This window comes from Zonotrichia albicollis, chromosome W, assembly GCF_047830755.1.
Source record: "Zonotrichia albicollis isolate bZonAlb1 chromosome W, bZonAlb1.hap1, whole genome shotgun sequence".
Lineage (NCBI taxonomy): Eukaryota > Metazoa > Chordata > Aves > Passeriformes > Passerellidae > Zonotrichia > Zonotrichia albicollis.
The window spans coordinates 16,759,019-16,766,691 of NC_133859.1; the positions used below are offsets into that span (position 1 = coordinate 16,759,019).

A 7,673-nucleotide genomic window follows, 5' to 3' on the forward strand; every position below is an offset into this window, starting at 1 on the left:
CCAAAAGGGGCTAATTTAGGAACCTGTTTGCTCTGATCAATTCTCATTATCTCTTTCTCCTTGCCCTATCTCACTTCCACTCAAACCTTTTTACAGACCTTCACAGTAGTTTCTCAGTTTTCCTCCTATACACACAGCTCCAGGTGGCAGGTATCAGATGTGATTCCCACAAACAAGCTCTAAGACCTTAGGTTCTGAATCCGCTTGACCAGAAACCTCTAATTTACACTCAGGGCATGTGCCCTGACTCTTATTAGAACTGCAGAACAGCAGTACTAGTGTTTCTCATAAACACCGCACTGCAATAATACCTGTACATCCAGCTTTTGCCCACAGGCCATTCCCGTGTTCCCTGGGGAGACGGGGCAGCCAGAGCTGTCCCTGTGCCCAGGGGACAGCCACTGTCACCTCACACAGCATGCTAGCCTTTTGATATACCAAAGGCTCCCCGAAATTGCCCACAAAGGCAGGCTATCCTGTTTGTTACAGAGAACTTAAAATCCCTACAGCAGATTGTTTCCAGTCCAGACTTACTGCAGTACCAGCTGAAGTCTCATAAATCTCATAAGTCTCATTAACTAATTCATCTCATTCATCTCTTCTATATAAACTCTGTTTTACAAAATATCAGTCTTTTCTAGTTCTCTTCTTGCACAATCTAATTAAGCACTGTGTCTACTTACGCTTCTTTTACTGCTTTGCAAAAAGGCTGTGCTAGTCACAGCCGAAACTCTGATATGCCCGCAGACACAGACACATGCACCCCCTCTCCCTTATTTCAAATTCACTAGAGCCAAGGCTTGAATTGCTGTGAGGGAGAGAATTCTTGAAATTCCTTTAACTCGCTTTATCGTAGTTAAGCATAAATCACCGTACTATAGTTCTCCTATGTAAAATGCTACTCTTGTTGCAACAAAATCTTAAAATCTCCACAAACACTACTATACAATCTGAGAATCAAATTACCACAATGCAGAGGAAGAAAATCACCACACAAAATCACTGGGAAAGGAGCATATTTCTCAAAGTGCTCACTTTTCTCAACACAACACAGCATACCATAATTCGGCATTTACTCACATCAATTTTCCTGGACACCATCAAAATAACAGCGCACAGTCTAGAGATCAAGTCCAAACATCCAAGGCAAAGGAACTCTCTGAGCATATACTCTCGGTTAAAATGTACCAAATCTACACAAATCACTACATTCAAACACGATAAATACCATCACTGACGTTCCTCCACTCGCTTCTCCGCGGGGCACTTCTCTCCCTGCCCCCACAGCCTGCTGCAGCCGGCGCCTCTGGCCTCACTCGGCTGCTTCAAACACGGGGAGTACTGACCCCCCCGCACTGTAGGGTACTGTAGATTTACTCTTTTTTATACACCATACACTTATCACTTGCACGATTAAAAACACAGTGCACTGACCACACAATGCACACATTAACCATACAGCAACCCAGTGTCCGGACATCACACACACACACAAACAAAACACACACAGGCTCACCAGTTCTGCTCTATCAGAACTACGAATCCCCAATACACACATACACGGGTTCACCCAGCTCACCCTTAGAGCCACTAGTGGTTCCGCTCTATCAGAACGATGAACCCCGTCTCTAATACAGCTGCTCTATCAGCTGAACCCAGACGTCTCTGGGTGGTTTACTCCCTTGCTCTCCTTTCCCTCCCCCGGGGGCCCCTCAGTACATACCATATCTTCCTCCGCAGGCCAGCAGGTCGTTGTCTGTCCTCGCAGGTGTCAAGCTGAGACAAGCGGAGCCCCACCAGGAAAAAAAATCCTAGGGTGCGCCTTGGAGGTCTGTCTATCCCCCCTGCCCCTGCAGGGACAGAGAACTACTGGCTGGCTCGCCATAATGTTTTCCGGAGAAAAGAAGAAACCTCATAACTTCATAAAAGTTGTAAAGCTCGGTATGTTTATTTACGGCGCCGTACGCATACGGAGAAAATTCTCCTCAAAAGGCATGCGTACCCCTGAAGATCTCAGGCCTCCTTTTATCCCCCTTCCAAATGCATATGCATACAGTTTCACAATAGGTTCATACATATTCATTCTGCGTGACATTTATTGCCAGTTCTTCTTTATCAAAGGAATTCCTAGGTCGGGGGGCAAATTGACCTCGTGGTCTTTTCTGTTTTTCTTTCTCCGTCTCCTTGCTGTCTCGGCATGCGAGTTTTTCCTTCAGCTTTGGCCTCACAGACTTTTCATCTCTGCTAGACACTTCACCTAATTCAGAATGGATCTCTACTCTGTCTCACCATACTATGTTTACATTTTAAACCCTAAATCTTACTCTTTGGGCCCCATCTGCCAAGCTGCAGGGTCTGCTCTGACTCTTAGGCCTGCCTGCTTGCAGAGGGCATTGTTTCCTCCAGGGGGGATTACATTCAGCTGGTCACATCATTGTTTTCCCTTTGTTCAGCAACTAAGGGATCTCAAAGCTTGCTTTCATTTCTATCTCGCTTATAGTTTCTATTTTCTCTAAATCTTTTGCCAGGCAGTCATATTTATAAGGCTTTCTTGTTTCATCCTCCCCAACAGGTAATATTACCAGATGATGTGATGTCATGAAGAATGTATAACCAATGGGAAATTGTTACCAAAAATAGAAACATATATAAGTGCCATAGCAGTAAAATCATATATAAACACCTTGTATTCTCAATAAAATTGGCTTCTGATCCAAGCTCGGATTTCCCCGTCTTACCATCACTGATATGAGTCTATCTCATGAGCAACAGCTCTCTGCACACTGCTTCAACATGAGTCCATCAATCCATCCCACGGGCAACAGTACCCATCCAGCTGTTGCAGTGTGGGTCACTCTTCCACATGTTGCAGTCCTTCAAGGACAGACTGCTCCAGCATGGGAACAAGGCCCCTCTCTTCATGGATCTCCCCCAGACTCGCAGCCTATTCTAGGCATCCACCTGCTCTGGCATGGGACTCCTCCATGGGCTTCAATTGGATCTCTGCACCCCTTGTGGATCTCCTTGGGCTGCAGGTGGACAGCCTTCTGAAAAACAGCCACTCAATTTTCATAAATTTAGAAAGATTTATTAAACCCTATCAAAAATACAACAGAAGACTGAATAGAGAAAATGTTACAGCGCCAGAAGCAAAGGATTTTCCCCACCATTTGCTCACCCACACAATGGAGATTTTGCCTTTTAGCCCTTTAGCCCTCCCAAAATTATGTCTATTGACTCCTTCACTGTACAGTAGTGGAGTTTACTTCCTCAGATCTTGTTTGGAGGTCAGATGTCACATAGTGACAAGCCAACCGTCCCAAATATCCCAACCCCAGCTGTCCATTGATAACAACGCAGGGGGTAAAACATAAATATAAATCTATAAAACTTTTCTTAACCTATATACATTATATTTGTCTGTTAATTGTGAGAGTCAATCATCACATTGCTCATCTATCACAGCCTGCTTCACCATGGTCTTCACCATGGGCTGCAGAGGAATCTCGTCTCCTGTGCCTGGAGCAGCTCCTCCCCCTCCTTCCCTGACCTTGGTATCTTGCATAGTTGTTCTTCACACATGCTCTCACCCCCGTCTTCTCTGTCTGCAATTACAGCTGCACAACTTTTTTTTCTTTCTTCTTAAATCAGTTATCACAGAGGTGTTACTACCATTTCTAATTGGCCCAGCCTTGGCCAGTGACACATCCATCTTAGTAGCCACCAGGGATTGACTCTGCTGGATGTGAAAAAAGCTTCCAGCAGCTTCTCACAGAAGCCATCCCTGTAGCCTCCCTGCTATCAAAAACCAGGCCATGCAAACCCAGTACAGGCATCCATCACCTCTCTGGGCAACCTGTGCCAGGGTTTTACCATGCTCATTGTAAAAATCTTATTCCTTTCATCTAATCCAAATCAATCCTCCTTCCATTTAAAACCATTACCCCATGTCCTATCCCTGTGCAACAGTTTCCTCCTTGGTGGCATCCAGGATTGAACTCAAAACCCAGTCAAGATCTGTTTTTTTGGCAGGACCTCCAAAGTGGACATGAAGACCACCCTTTGGCACAAGGAGAGGAAGCAGCATGGCTGACAGGGTAGGCCCTATGTGCAGTCTGAACCAAAGTTGACCACTGTGTGAACTTTCAAACATATGTATCTTTTCAAAACAACATATGCAATTTTAGGAAAATAGGGGCTACATGTTCAGACATACCCAAGCGCCCGGCCAGCAGACAGGGGTGCCAGACCACAAAGTTCCAAAAGAAACATCCAGTCATGTACCCCTATAAAAGTAACAATATAAAAGTGAGACCAAATTACAGCAAGGTCGTGGACCTCACCTATGAGCTGGCATGCTGTATAGAATTTTCCAGTTACCAACAGGGTTTCTCCAGGCCTTCTCTGCAATGGGGCTCCCCAGATGAAGCACAGGCCCAGGATGACAGCATGTTAGAGGTTAGGATTTTTCCTTTTTTTTTTTTTTCTTTTTCTTAAGGAGTTTTGTCCCATTTGTTGTTAAGAGACAATAAGGAGCGGTACTTAAGAGAAAAGAAGTGGCCAAATCAGAGAAGTGGGGGGGGGGGTACAGGTGTGAGGGCCTGGGCTCAACTCCTCTCTCTTTCCCTCTTGGGATTGGAAGGGAATGGTCGAGCTGCTACTACTAGGGGAGAATTTGCTGTCACCACGGAGTCCAGCCCAGCACTGCTTCTTCTTTACCGTGGATGAGCCTCTGCTCATAAGAGCTTCCAGTGAACTGGTGATGCCTTTTTCCTGGTCCTAGAATTAAGAGCCAGACTGAGTTAAGTGATAAAAGGGTTTTTACCTAGTTATTATTAATAAGGATCCTTATGGTGCAACAATTCATCAAGGTGGAATACACTGAAATGCACATACTCAGGATGACATTGCATACAATTTTATAGATCTTGTAAATTAGCATATCTGAAAAAGATTCTCTAATGAGAAGCTTAAAACAATTGTGTGACATCTCCCTATTCCAAAGTATTCCCCCCAGATGGGGCTTGAACTTAGTTTACAAAATATGTTCCAGAGAGAGCCTTGGTTTCTCAAGATAGCCTTGATTTCTCAAGATAGCAAACTGTGAGGCCTTTAGGATGTTTGGTCTTCTTGCCTAGCAGAATACTGTGACTAAGCTAAGCTATCAGGCTAAAAAATTTTGTTTATGTATGCTAATAATACATAAAAGGTATATAAAAAGGCAAAAAATCATCATGGCATCACTGGGACCTTAGTAACACCCGATTTCACTGGGAAGGACCCTCGCCATCGACTTAGGTGCCTCAGGGGAAAAACCTGTGACCCCAAACCCCTCTCCCTTCCCAGAGGGTGCATCTCCCCAGCTGCATGTGGCAACTGCTGTGGACAAGCCCGGCTGCTGCTGCCCAGCCTGGTTGTTTTCTGCTGCTGCTTCAGGTTTTTTGCTACACTATAACTCAACACCCCGTGTCTGCCCAAACCCTGTGGCTCCTGATATGTCTGCAGAGTTTTCTGTGACATTTTGTTTGCCACCCCGGGGTGTGTCCACCTCTGCCGTTCCAGCTGCTGCTCCAAGGTTTCTTGCTACAGTCCATTCAGTTTTCTAAATGTCACTGAAATCAGGTACTTCACACACACTTCCAAAGGAAAGTCTCCCACTGGTGCACCCATCATTACCGTGTGGAGAGGGGTGGCTGAGCTCATGCCACAGTGCCCCCTGCAGCTGCGGGGGAAATATTGCACCTGCCCTACCCGGCCAGGAGCCAACAGTGCCCCTGCTGGCTGTCACCATAACTACACCAAAGGGGAAGGTGCTTGACAGCTGAGAGAAGGTTGTTGTTGGGTTTCTGGTTTTGTTTGTTGTTGCTGCCATCATTGTTGCTTGTTTGCCATGTTATGCATATTTATACTAATAAAGAACTGTTATTCCTTTTCCCATATCTTTGTCTGAAACCCCTTTAATTTCAAAGTTATAATAATTTGGAGGGAAGGGAGTCACATTTTTCATTCCAAGGGAGGTTTCTGCCTTCCTTGGCGGACACCTGTCTTTCAAACCAAGACACAGTAACATATTAGGGTAATTGGAGATTAATCTTTTCTTAATCACTAGCTGCAATCTGTAATTGTCATGGTTTAGGCCTGGCACAGAGCCAGTGCCCCCATGAGAATACCCTCTCCCCAGTGTCCGCTGTGAGATGTGACCAGGAATAAGCAAAGCAGGCTCCTACTTAGAAATAAAGAAAACTTTATTAACTAAATTACAAGAAAAGAAGAAAGAAAGGGAAAAAACCATAAGGGAAAAAAATGAAAAAAAACCTTACAAAAACACTTTCCTCCTCCCCCCAACCAAATTTCCCAATGCAATACATTCCCCCGAAATCACCAACTCTCAGTCCGGCACCACCCTTTAGAATACTCAGTCCTCAGTTCATGAAGAGAAGAGGAGTCCTTCTTGCACCATAGGCTTCCCCTGGAAACACGTTGAAACCTTGTGTGCTTCCATGCCACTCAGCACTGCCCAGAAAGTCCTTTTGCCATTGTGACACCTTTCCTTCCATGCCCAGTGCTCTCACCACTGTGCATGGACCAGAGCTGCTTCTAGGATTGTCTTTCAAGGATGCCTTGTCTCCTTCCAAAACGGCACAGTCTCTCCTTCGGGACATCTGTCCCCCCCCATTTTAACCCCCTGGGGCCGAGGGGTACTCACACGGAACCCTCCTGGTTCTGAGGCACTGCCTCCCCTAAATGCAGTCTCTGTGTCACAGGAAAAAAAAACTGGTTCAGTCTATGGCCACACAAGAAAAGTCCAGCCAGAAGGCCACTCCATCATCTCTCCTCCCACTCAGCCAGTCTTCTCCACTTCCCTCGGGCCTAGTCCTTGTTATCTCATCTCTTATCTCTCTTCTTTTTCAGCTCCAGGAGGATCAGCATTTGCAAGGTCTCAATCATGCAGGAAAAAGGTTAAAAATTTCAGTCTCTGCCTGTCCCAGAGCTCCGGAACTCCCACGCTGCCCTCGCACTTTCCCCCTTCTCCTCCTTGGCCAGCGCCGCTATCGAATTCAGACGCTGGCTCTCTCTCTCTCTCTTCCCTGGGCTGGCTGCCTGATGTCTCTTGGTCTCTTCCCCCCTTCCATCCTTGGGCTGGGCCTACCTTATGGCCGCGTGGCTTTTCCCCTCCCCACGCCCAGCCGGCAGCTGGGACAGGGGGAGAGATACAAAGCCTTTCCCGAAGGAAGTGCCAAGAGGCTCCGGGCGGGCGCAGCTCTGGGTTTTAACCCCTGTGTTTTTCTCAGAGGCGGTCCTACAATCTAAGCATCCATTGGCCTGATGGTAGTGACCACAACATCCCAGAAATCCCATTTCCGGTCCAACCACCACAGTAATAATGATTTTATGCATTGCCTTTCTATGCTTATTTCTATTATCTACTTATTATCCATGTACATTATGTCTGTTATTTGCATATCATCCATGTAATAAATAAGCTTATCTCTAAATAAATAATTGTTTTGTTCCGATCCCTTAGCTAATCACATTAGTAAGCAAAACAATGTCAAGCAGGAGCACACATGTGCATGGGGATAGGGCAGGGTGGTGCTTGGGTTGCATTGAGCTCAGCACACTTCCCTGGGCATGAAGAGGAAAAAACATATCAAAGTTATGGAGTTATGGTC

The 7,673-nt window shown here is 45.8% G+C and overlaps 1 long non-coding RNA gene across 1 annotated transcript; it reads left to right on the top strand.

Moving 5' to 3' along the window:
• Positions 1-646: 646 nt before the first annotated feature.
• On the top strand, positions 647-7,673 carry LOC141726870 (uncharacterized). Its single transcript, XR_012577828.1, has 3 exons — positions 647-1,941; positions 4,033-4,097; positions 6,913-7,673. It is a non-coding gene; the product is annotated as an uncharacterized LOC141726870 (long non-coding RNA).